The sequence below is a fragment of the Pholcus phalangioides genome, unplaced genomic scaffold (assembly GCF_987345545.1).
Source record: "Pholcus phalangioides strain wild (caught in Gottingen) unplaced genomic scaffold, Ppha-v1.0 ptg000015l_1, whole genome shotgun sequence".
In the NCBI taxonomy this organism is placed as follows: Eukaryota; Metazoa; Arthropoda; class Arachnida; order Araneae; family Pholcidae; genus Pholcus; species Pholcus phalangioides.
The window spans coordinates 25,583,558-25,592,989 of NW_028301608.1; positions in this window are offsets into that span (position 1 = coordinate 25,583,558).

Consider the following 9,432-nt stretch of genomic DNA (forward strand, 5'->3'; position numbering starts at 1 on the left):
TGTATATAAATTATTTCATCTCTTTTTCCTCTTGCGTAAGATTGTGACATTCCCTGTTGCTAAACATATCTCGGAATTTAACCGGAATCTCTCGAAATACGAGACTGCGAGAGACGTTCGCATTATGCCAGTAGAAGAGCTTCGGAGAAAGACGGAGGACCGCACATAAAGGGAGCAGCTAAATGCGTCGTCGTGCTACGCCACTGAGTATCAATTATATACTGAACAAGCAGCCTCCGTTTCCGTGCCGCTGTTGAAATAGTTTTGATGTTTAAGGAGGAGAGTTATTTATCTACTGTGATTACAGCTTCTCAGCAGTCCTGTCCTGTATGTAATTGCTCTTGAATGTCTCGGCTCATCATATTTGCTAATAGGGTCGTTTCTCTGGAGCTCCTTCGTTGCCGGTCTCATTATGACCTTACCGGCTCGTAATGGTATCACGGACACTGATTCAACAGTTTTCCCGAGTCACTCTGTTATGACCGAAAAAGTACGAAACATTGCAGTCAATTCGCGATGAGTCGAACTTCGATAACTCGAATGTATGTTTAAGTCGAAGTTTTCGCTCAGTCCCAGAGCTTTTTCCGTATTTTTAGTGTTAAAGTTTTCCCTCAGCTCGAAGTTTTCTTCCTTTTAGTCGAACTTTTCGGGAATGAGAGAAATTTTAAAAAAAAGCGATATTAATAGAATTCAGCATTTAGCAATAGAATTCAGCATTTGACAATAGAATTCAGTATTTGGCAATATAATTTAGCATTTGGCAATAGAATTCAGTATTTAGCAATAGAATTCAGCATTTAGCAATAGAATTCAGCATTTAGCAATATAAATCAGCATTTAGCAATAGCATTCAGCATTTAGCAATAGAATTCAGCATCTAGCAATCGAATTTTGCATTTAGCAGAAGAATTTAGAGCATCTAGCAATCGAATTTTGCATTTAGTAGAGGAATTTAGAGCATATAGAAATTACTTATTAGAATTAAGCAGATTCATTTGTCTGGTTGCAAAAAGTAAATGACCTTCTTACGAAAGAAGGGCAAAAAAGAGAGACAGTCAAAAATCATTGCATTTTTTGACAGAAAATAATTTTGTGTTACACTTTATTTCTAAATATTCTCATTCAATAATCAAATACGATTAAATTAGAATAACTTATCTCTTCAAATTGCTTCAACTCCAGTACCTTGGCATGTTTTGCTAATGCAATACTCTATTCGTAAATAGCACAATTATTTTAAGAAATATTTATTTTCCCAACTCCGAAATAAGAATTTCTGATCAGTCGAACTAATGATAACTCGAAGTTTTTTGTCGGCCGCTGCGTATTCGCTTCTGGAGATTTTACTGTTTATGCGTTCTTGTTCTGATATAAAAATCATTTCATGCAAGATAATTTTATTACATTAGGTATTAGAAAAATATTTATTTTGTACTTACCGTCGAATTTTCACCTACTATAAATTATTCAGCAATGTTTAAAGTAATAGACATCAAAATTAATTCGATGCCAGTAATTTCGGTTACCGAAAAAATTCAGCTTTTATATCCTCCTCACACCTGAGCCAAAACCGACTACAGTCGAATCCCGTTATAACGAACTTCAAGAGACCGGAGAAATGACTTCGTTATAAAGGAATTCCAGGTTTTTGCATTGTTTCTCTGCAAATTTATCTGGGGAATTAGAAATATGTACGTTAAAACAAGATTTTCGCTATAACGGTATTCGTTAAAACGGGATTCGACTGCATTAATTTTTTTTATTGATTTCTGTTTATTATATGACGAAATGCCCTTTGAAAAGAAAAAACAACGCATTTAATTAATCAAATAACTAATTGATTTGGGCTGATATTTCACTAGGAAAATTTGAGTTAGGTACATGTAGTATGTCTACCTATTGCAATTAAGGATTGAATTGCAAGAACTTAATGCCACTCAAAGTAAAGCGAGTGTACCAGTGATAAGGTCACCTGCTTTGAAATTTCGGAAACCGATTCTAATGTCAAATGGTGAGCTACAAGAGAGACATCTCTGGTCGAAACCTTTATCAATATACAGCAGTGTTTCCCATCGTGGGCGATAATGATATGGTCTATGGGGGAGGTAGAAGCTATGGGTATAGCATAGGATCCCATGGGTTAGCTTCAGTTGGAGGGCGATGAAAGAAAAACTTCCTGTAGAAGGGGGCGATGGAACAAAAAGGTTGGGAAACTGATAAACAGGGTGATTAATAATTCCCCTTGCCGAATTTTACTGGCGAACCCCTGATCCTAGAGCAGAGGTCTTCAACCTTTTCCTAGACGCGAGCACTGCCTGTATCCATCATCAAAAGAAGAGTGCCCTTATGGCAAGTTCGACATACAAATGCACGAAATCAGAGTGATTTCAATCTTTCAATGCAATTTGTACAAAGTGTTTACTAGTGACGTTGATCAAGTGCTCGCGAGCACGAAGTGGGATGCGAACATCGAACACTCTAGATGCTTTCGGGAGTATCGTGGTGCTCGCGAGAAACGGGTTGAAGATGTCTGTCCTAGAGGGATACTTCCAATTACAAACAGTATCCAACTAACGTGTAGAGCTCAGATACATCATTAATAATGCAAGGGGTTGTGTAGTTATTAAAATGAAAAATTTAACTTTTTATATGTGTATCCTGTACTCATAAACGTTATTAGAGATTTTTGTGTTATCTCTTCTGAGGAAAACAGAAAAAATCCACGTTTCTATGAGCAATATTCACTGAGATATTTGAATTCGAAAATTCGGAAAAAATTTGCAAAATAACAGCATGAAATAACGAACACTGCTTCTTTCCCTCGTTTATGATGTTCTTCCCCAACATTTCTTCGATTTTTGAATTCAAATAACTCAGCGAATATATCATTTAGAAACGTGAAAATTTCAAATGATTAACAATTTAAATTGAACGCACATTCGAGTTCTACATGTGCGTCTTATTCTCTCACTCTTTTCTAATCGGAAGTATGCATGTAGGATCAACGGTTTGCCAGTAAAATACGGCAAGAGAAATTATGAAATTACCCTGCGTATGAAATAAGTAGTCCTGACTGGATGACTGATTTATTCGTCATCGTCGAGGGTAAACTTCTGAAGCAATAAACATGAAACTCTGTCAGTAGTTATATTTCATGATGTAGAGATTCATTAAGAAAGGATTTTACAAAATTTAACACCTAAAGGAATCATAAGGGGGTTCAAAGCTCTTGTGGAGAAATCACCGCTGATTGGGGAGTAGTATTTATAAAGCAGAGACTCAGAAAGAAATAATTTTTGTAAATTGAACCCCTAAAAGGGTCTACGCTGAAGTGGGGAGGGGGATTTTAGATTCCGAAATCTACGCAAGCGCAGCCGCGGGTAGCAGCTAGTCTACAGTGAAGGAAACCAAATTTTTGTTTCAGTTGCCAATTTGCAATATGGTGCAAAAACTTGTGGAAGCACTTCAACCAGTTTGGCCGTCGTAAATAAGTAAATGTACCCAACATTCCGTCCACACATATGATCCGGAGTCGACCGGCACGTTGACTCAAAGGTCAAATGAAGCATGATATTGAAGGATGTTGACCGCTGGCACCAACTCATTTAAATAACTTGAAAATAAACTCCATCTGCCTTTCCTGATCCTCATATTAGATTGTATCCAGTACGCTTTTATTACGTTTCCCCTCATACCCGCATGAGTGAATAAACGCCAGAACTTTGCCACTGGACTTATCCCGTTGCCGAGATCTCTCCGAGCCCAGCATCTTGGTTACTGTCGCGATTAACAAATTTTGTGGTGATTACAGACGAGATGGAATTAAGAGTTGGAGAAGTTCCGGGGTTTAGTTAAGATGAATGTACACATATTAGGATGGAGGTATGTTTTAAAGGCAATTGGGCTCCCCCCCCCCTCCCCCATGCCATCTCATCTGTTATCTTACACTTGCCATATTTTATACACAGGATACAAAAAGAAAAAAAAAATGAGAATCTTATTGTGAAATAATATATATATATATATATATATATATATATCCATCGGAGCGAGTCATCTCGCTTAACACCTTATTGGTGAGCAAATGGGTTTGGTAACTTGCGACTAGAAGCCAGCATCGGTTTTATTGGGTTGAGTTCACTCGCTACGGTGGATTTAATGAAAATATACAAAATAGAAGTATTGTGTGTGTGTGGGGGGGGGGGGGATGTATACAATTCGGGATCACCCGTGCCATCTCGCTTAGCACCTTATTCGGTGAGCAACGTGAATACGGCAATATGAGTACGCACGTGTGTTGTGGACATGTACACACATTTATATACATATATATAACTGCCAGGTCGAGTCGTCTCGCCCTAAACCTATTTTGGTGAGCAATGTGGGCTTGGTTTAAATGGGGGATTGTCTGGAGACCTCATACCCGCAGCATATGCCAGCGTCACTCGAGGCAATGCAAACACGTAGGCAACAGGCAACATGCAGTAGGTTGCTTCTGGTAAAAAAAGGAAAAGAAAATGCACATAAAACAATTATGCAAGCCCATTGGTTCCAAGTACATCAACTCAACATGAAAGAGATTAGCAAGAAAGAAAAAGAAGGAAATTTAGCCAAAACATAAAATATACCAAGAAAGCAGATATTTTCAGGATATTGTGCTGAGGTGAACTCGGGAAGAAAAGCCATCACGTCTCCGCCGTGACTCGAACCCAGGCCCCCTTGCATACCGGACAAGCATGCTACCATCTACACCACTGGAGACATGACCCTGCCTTCACTATTTCACGCACTGTGGCGTGAGGCGCTGAAGTAGAGGCATTAGTTATGACAACCATAATTTATATGGGCAGTATATTTTATAGCGAGATAGATGGCTTTTTCTCAGCTCGAGATATCAATCGAGATATCTCTATAAAATATACTGCCCATATAAACTATGGTTGTCATAAATTAAGAATAGTTAAAAAATTTTCAACTTTTGAAAATCTGAGTATTGTTTTTATTTTTTCAATGTTTCAGTTTTGGTTGATTTCACAACAATAGATGGTAGTTTATTCCATGTATTCACACCTGTTACAAAACGTTTCCCTTGACGTCAAAACCTAGAATTGTTTCTTGTCCTTCCTTCAATTGTGTTCCTCAATCGAAGTACCACTATACAGAAAACCATTTCCGGTCTTATATCGCCATAGGGCTATTTCCCATCAGTGGAGTTGGATTGATTTAATTTAATGAGGCGTGGGAAATGATGTTGCCATCTATCGGTGGTCGCCCTATGTTCGGAAGGTAAAAAAAAACCACTTGTTTCTGGTGTTTTTTGCCCGGATTCAAACCCGTGGACCTTGACGGTGACCTTTATAGTGGAAGACTGCCACTCGAGAGCTCAAAAATCATGTGGAACGCTTCACGACTTTGCGTGTCATCAATCGAAGTACTGCAATGGCGGTGAGATAATAACGCAAGAGGTTCCCCCAATCGATCTCGTCGAAAATTTTGAACACTTCAATCATATTCCCTCCCTCGCACCAACGCTCTTCCGATGAAAACACACTGAATGTGTTGCCAACATGTAATAGCACTGCTTAATGAATGATTCTGCTGAAGTTTTATTCACGACTTTTCCCCTAAAAAAAGAGCAAGGAACACAAAATAGTTATCATCATTATTATTATTATTTGAGAAAAATGTCCTTTAGTGGGTCATTAACGAGGCATTTACATCTCTCTTTGTTTACAATTTAAATATATAAGCATTTAATATAGTTTTAATTAGTTTTAGAGTGTCTCTTAATAACTATGAAAACATTCAGATTGTGAAGATTTAAAGGAAAAAATCCAGCGTTTTAAGATTATTTTGCCTATTTTTTATCTTCCCGGTGCACAGAATCCTTCGTTATACGGCTATTGCAAAAATATTAGCGCAATTTATAAGTGGGCTAAAACTGTCTTCATAAACATGTCATATTGGGTTAAACGCGCTCGTTCATCATTTTAAAATGTACTCGGGAAATGAGAAAGCGACCTGCTTTGAGATGGCAATAAATAATAAATTGTTATATGCTTTAGAAGTTTAATTAGAAAAGTTTTAAACGTTTAAATTTAATGAGGCGATGTAATTTGTCCTTATCGCTGCGTGGTATTTAAGCGAGTTATTGCATCAGCTTATATCGCATCCTAAGGTAAACTGTAAATGTGTATCTAAACGTGATTCTGATCGATTGCCTTATCTGGCAAGTATTTTGATTGATGGGTAACTTGGAATTCGATTAATAAAAATCCTCTGTTTAATCTTGAAATGATGAAAAAAAGTATTAAATTAATGATAAAAAATGGGCTTTATTTTTCTATCTTCTGTTATTTACCTCGTGTGTTAAGTTCTTAAGCTTAAGTATAAGTGTAAGTAACTTAAGATTAGAAAGATTATCTAAATTGCGTGTGTTTTAAAACATACGCAATTTAGACAATCGTTATATTATATTAAAAGAATTAATAAATGTTCCAATAGGTAACAAAAAAAAAAATACAGTGCCACATATTGAAACTGAGACAGAGCAACCTGCACAGAATTTTTAAATTCATCATCAGAGATGGAGAATGGTTAGTAAAAAAATGAAAATAGAACCTCGAATAGATATAGAAATATTTATCAAGTGCCTAAAAGTAATAAAACATTATTTCAAAAAAGTTTTTGTTTTGCATCGCTCCAAAAATTATGAACTTCATCTACACTAATAATCACACAAATAGTAATAGAAATACAACATATAATACCTTTAATATAATCAAAACACAGATATTAGTGCAGTGATTTGAAACCAGTTATTGTCCAATGCATGAAATACATAAAATAGCTGTTGCTGAAAGGGAAAAAATCAATACTAAAAATCATATAGGTCTGATGGAAGGACCTTACCGTCTCTTGGGGATACAAAGTGCATGTAATATATGTGTGCATTTTGTATCATTGTCTTTGTGTAATTTTTGTTTGTATTTGTATATTGTGTTAAATTTTTTTATGTTTGTATCTTGTAATTTATTTCTTTTAATTAAAAAAAAAGAAAAGAAGAAACAACAAACTTTTAGTCATTAAATATAAAAAAGTGAACGATAGATGGTTGAGGGGGTTCAGAGAAGAGCTACGCGGGCTCCTGTTGGCACACAAGGTTTGGGCTACGAAGAAAGACTTCATTTATTGAATATGTTTACATTGGAGGAACGCAGATGGATGTCGGGAGGGGGGGGGGGGTGTATGCCGGGAGTGTTTAAAATTTTCAACTTAATGGATAGGTTGGAGCATGAATTATTAATTCACCGTCAATCGACTGCTTCGACAAGGGAGACACTAGTATGTTTTAGTAAGGGATTATTCCAAGTTGGGGTGTCACAGGGAGTTTTTCTCATATAGGGAATAAATTAATAAATGGAATAGCTTACCTGCGGGGGTCGTGAATTCTAACTAACACAATTGACACGTTTAAAAAGAAGTGTGATAAACATAGTAGAATAAGATAGATGGATTTTTCTCAGCCCAAGGTATCAAGGAAACAATTATTTTCCGGATATTATGCTGAGGTGAACGCGGGAAGAAAAGTCATCACGTCTCCGACGGGACTCGAACCCGGACCCTCTTGCATACCAGGCAAACATGCTACCATCTACACCACTGGGGACATGTCCCTATGGCAGAAAAATGGAGTGAGGCGCTGAAGTAGAGACATTAGTAGCCTCAACTTCAGCAAATGGCTCCCGGGTGGGACGGTTTAGAGAGAGCTAGGTGGCTTTTTCTCAGCCACAGTGCGTGAAATAGAGAAGGCAGGGTCATGTCTCCAGTGGTGTAGATGGTAGCATGCTTGCCCGGTATGTAAGAGGGCCTGGGTTTGAGTTCCGGCGGAGTACGTGATGACTTTTCCTTCCGAGTTCACCTCAGCATAACATCCGGAAAATAACTTTTTCCATAGTAGAATAAATTGAGAAGCTATCCGTACTTGGATAAAACAACCATATATAATCTCTTTTATCGGCAGTGAATTATATAGTATTAATTATTAGTTTTCTTTATTCGTGATATATACTTTGGGCTGCTGTGTTTGGTTATAGTTGACGTACATAATTGCTATAGGCATCTTTTTTTCGACCACCTCGTTGGACAATTTGCATTTTATGGCTTTTGTGTTTGTATTTGATAGAAATTTTTGATTCGAAAATTCCTTAAAATATGAATTTATCATGTAAAGGATTTTCACCGCAGTAAGAATAATTCAGTGGAACTTGCGGTTGCTGCTGTGGTGGTCGAGTGGTCATAGGGATTTGCATCACAAGAACCCAGCTTTGAACTCCACCGGTGCCACAGTGGTAATCGGCTGAAGTTGGTTTTTTGTGGTTCCCAACTTCGATGCACTAATGTGGTCCGATCTCTCCTTTAAAAAGTCTCGCCACAGAGAGCAACATGCCAAATGTCCGAATATTCAATCATTACACTTCACTCATAATTTGAAATGTAAATGACCGCATTGAAAAACTAAGCCACAGCATTAGTGTACTCAGACTATTAGGTACACATGCTCAGACTTCGGCAAAACCCGCTCGATATTAAATTGCTTACAGGACAGGGGTTGTGCTCGGTTTGAAAGAAACAAAAATTTCAAAGTCGGTTATAACGACCCCGTCTATGAAGTCAGTTATTGGTGGTCTCTTAGCTGATTTCCATAGATAATAATGTAAATAGGCTTTGCTTATAACTTCGACTACGGCGTCGGATATAACGATACTTTTTCGACAGTGGCTTCAGTTTTCATGAGTTTTTCTGAGAAATTCCTCTTTACATTTACCCCTTAAGCGGCACAGCAGAAATCACCATATCCCTTAAAAGTCCCGTAATCTTTTTGAGGAGTATAAAGAAAAGTCTGCCACTGAGAAATTCACTTCAAAAAATATCTGGGCTTGCCAGTGCTGAAATAAGAAGCCATTAAGAAGGCGAGATAATCTCATCAATGGTTCTTAAAGTTTTAACGGGAATACAATAGTCACAGTATATTATCCGAATTCATAATAAAGGAATATTTGATTATTGGTCTACCGATACTTAATGATATAAATAAAAATGGATTTATTGATGATTAATACACACATGTATAAATCATCAAAAAATATATTTATCATAGTAAAATTGTTAAATTTATTTCGATAATGAAAATTATAAAATAGAATAGAGTAAAATAAAATAAATTAGATGAAATTCAGTTACTCTCCAAGATTTTGAAATCATTATATGTTTGCTTAATCATATCTTGTTCCCGAATTCAATTCAATAAAATATTTTATTAAAGGATATGGCTTCCCTATGACAAAATCATCCCTTTATTCGTGTTTTCTAAAAATATTACGTTAAAACTTAATTTAAATTTTATGAAATTTGTTGAAACTCATTAAAATT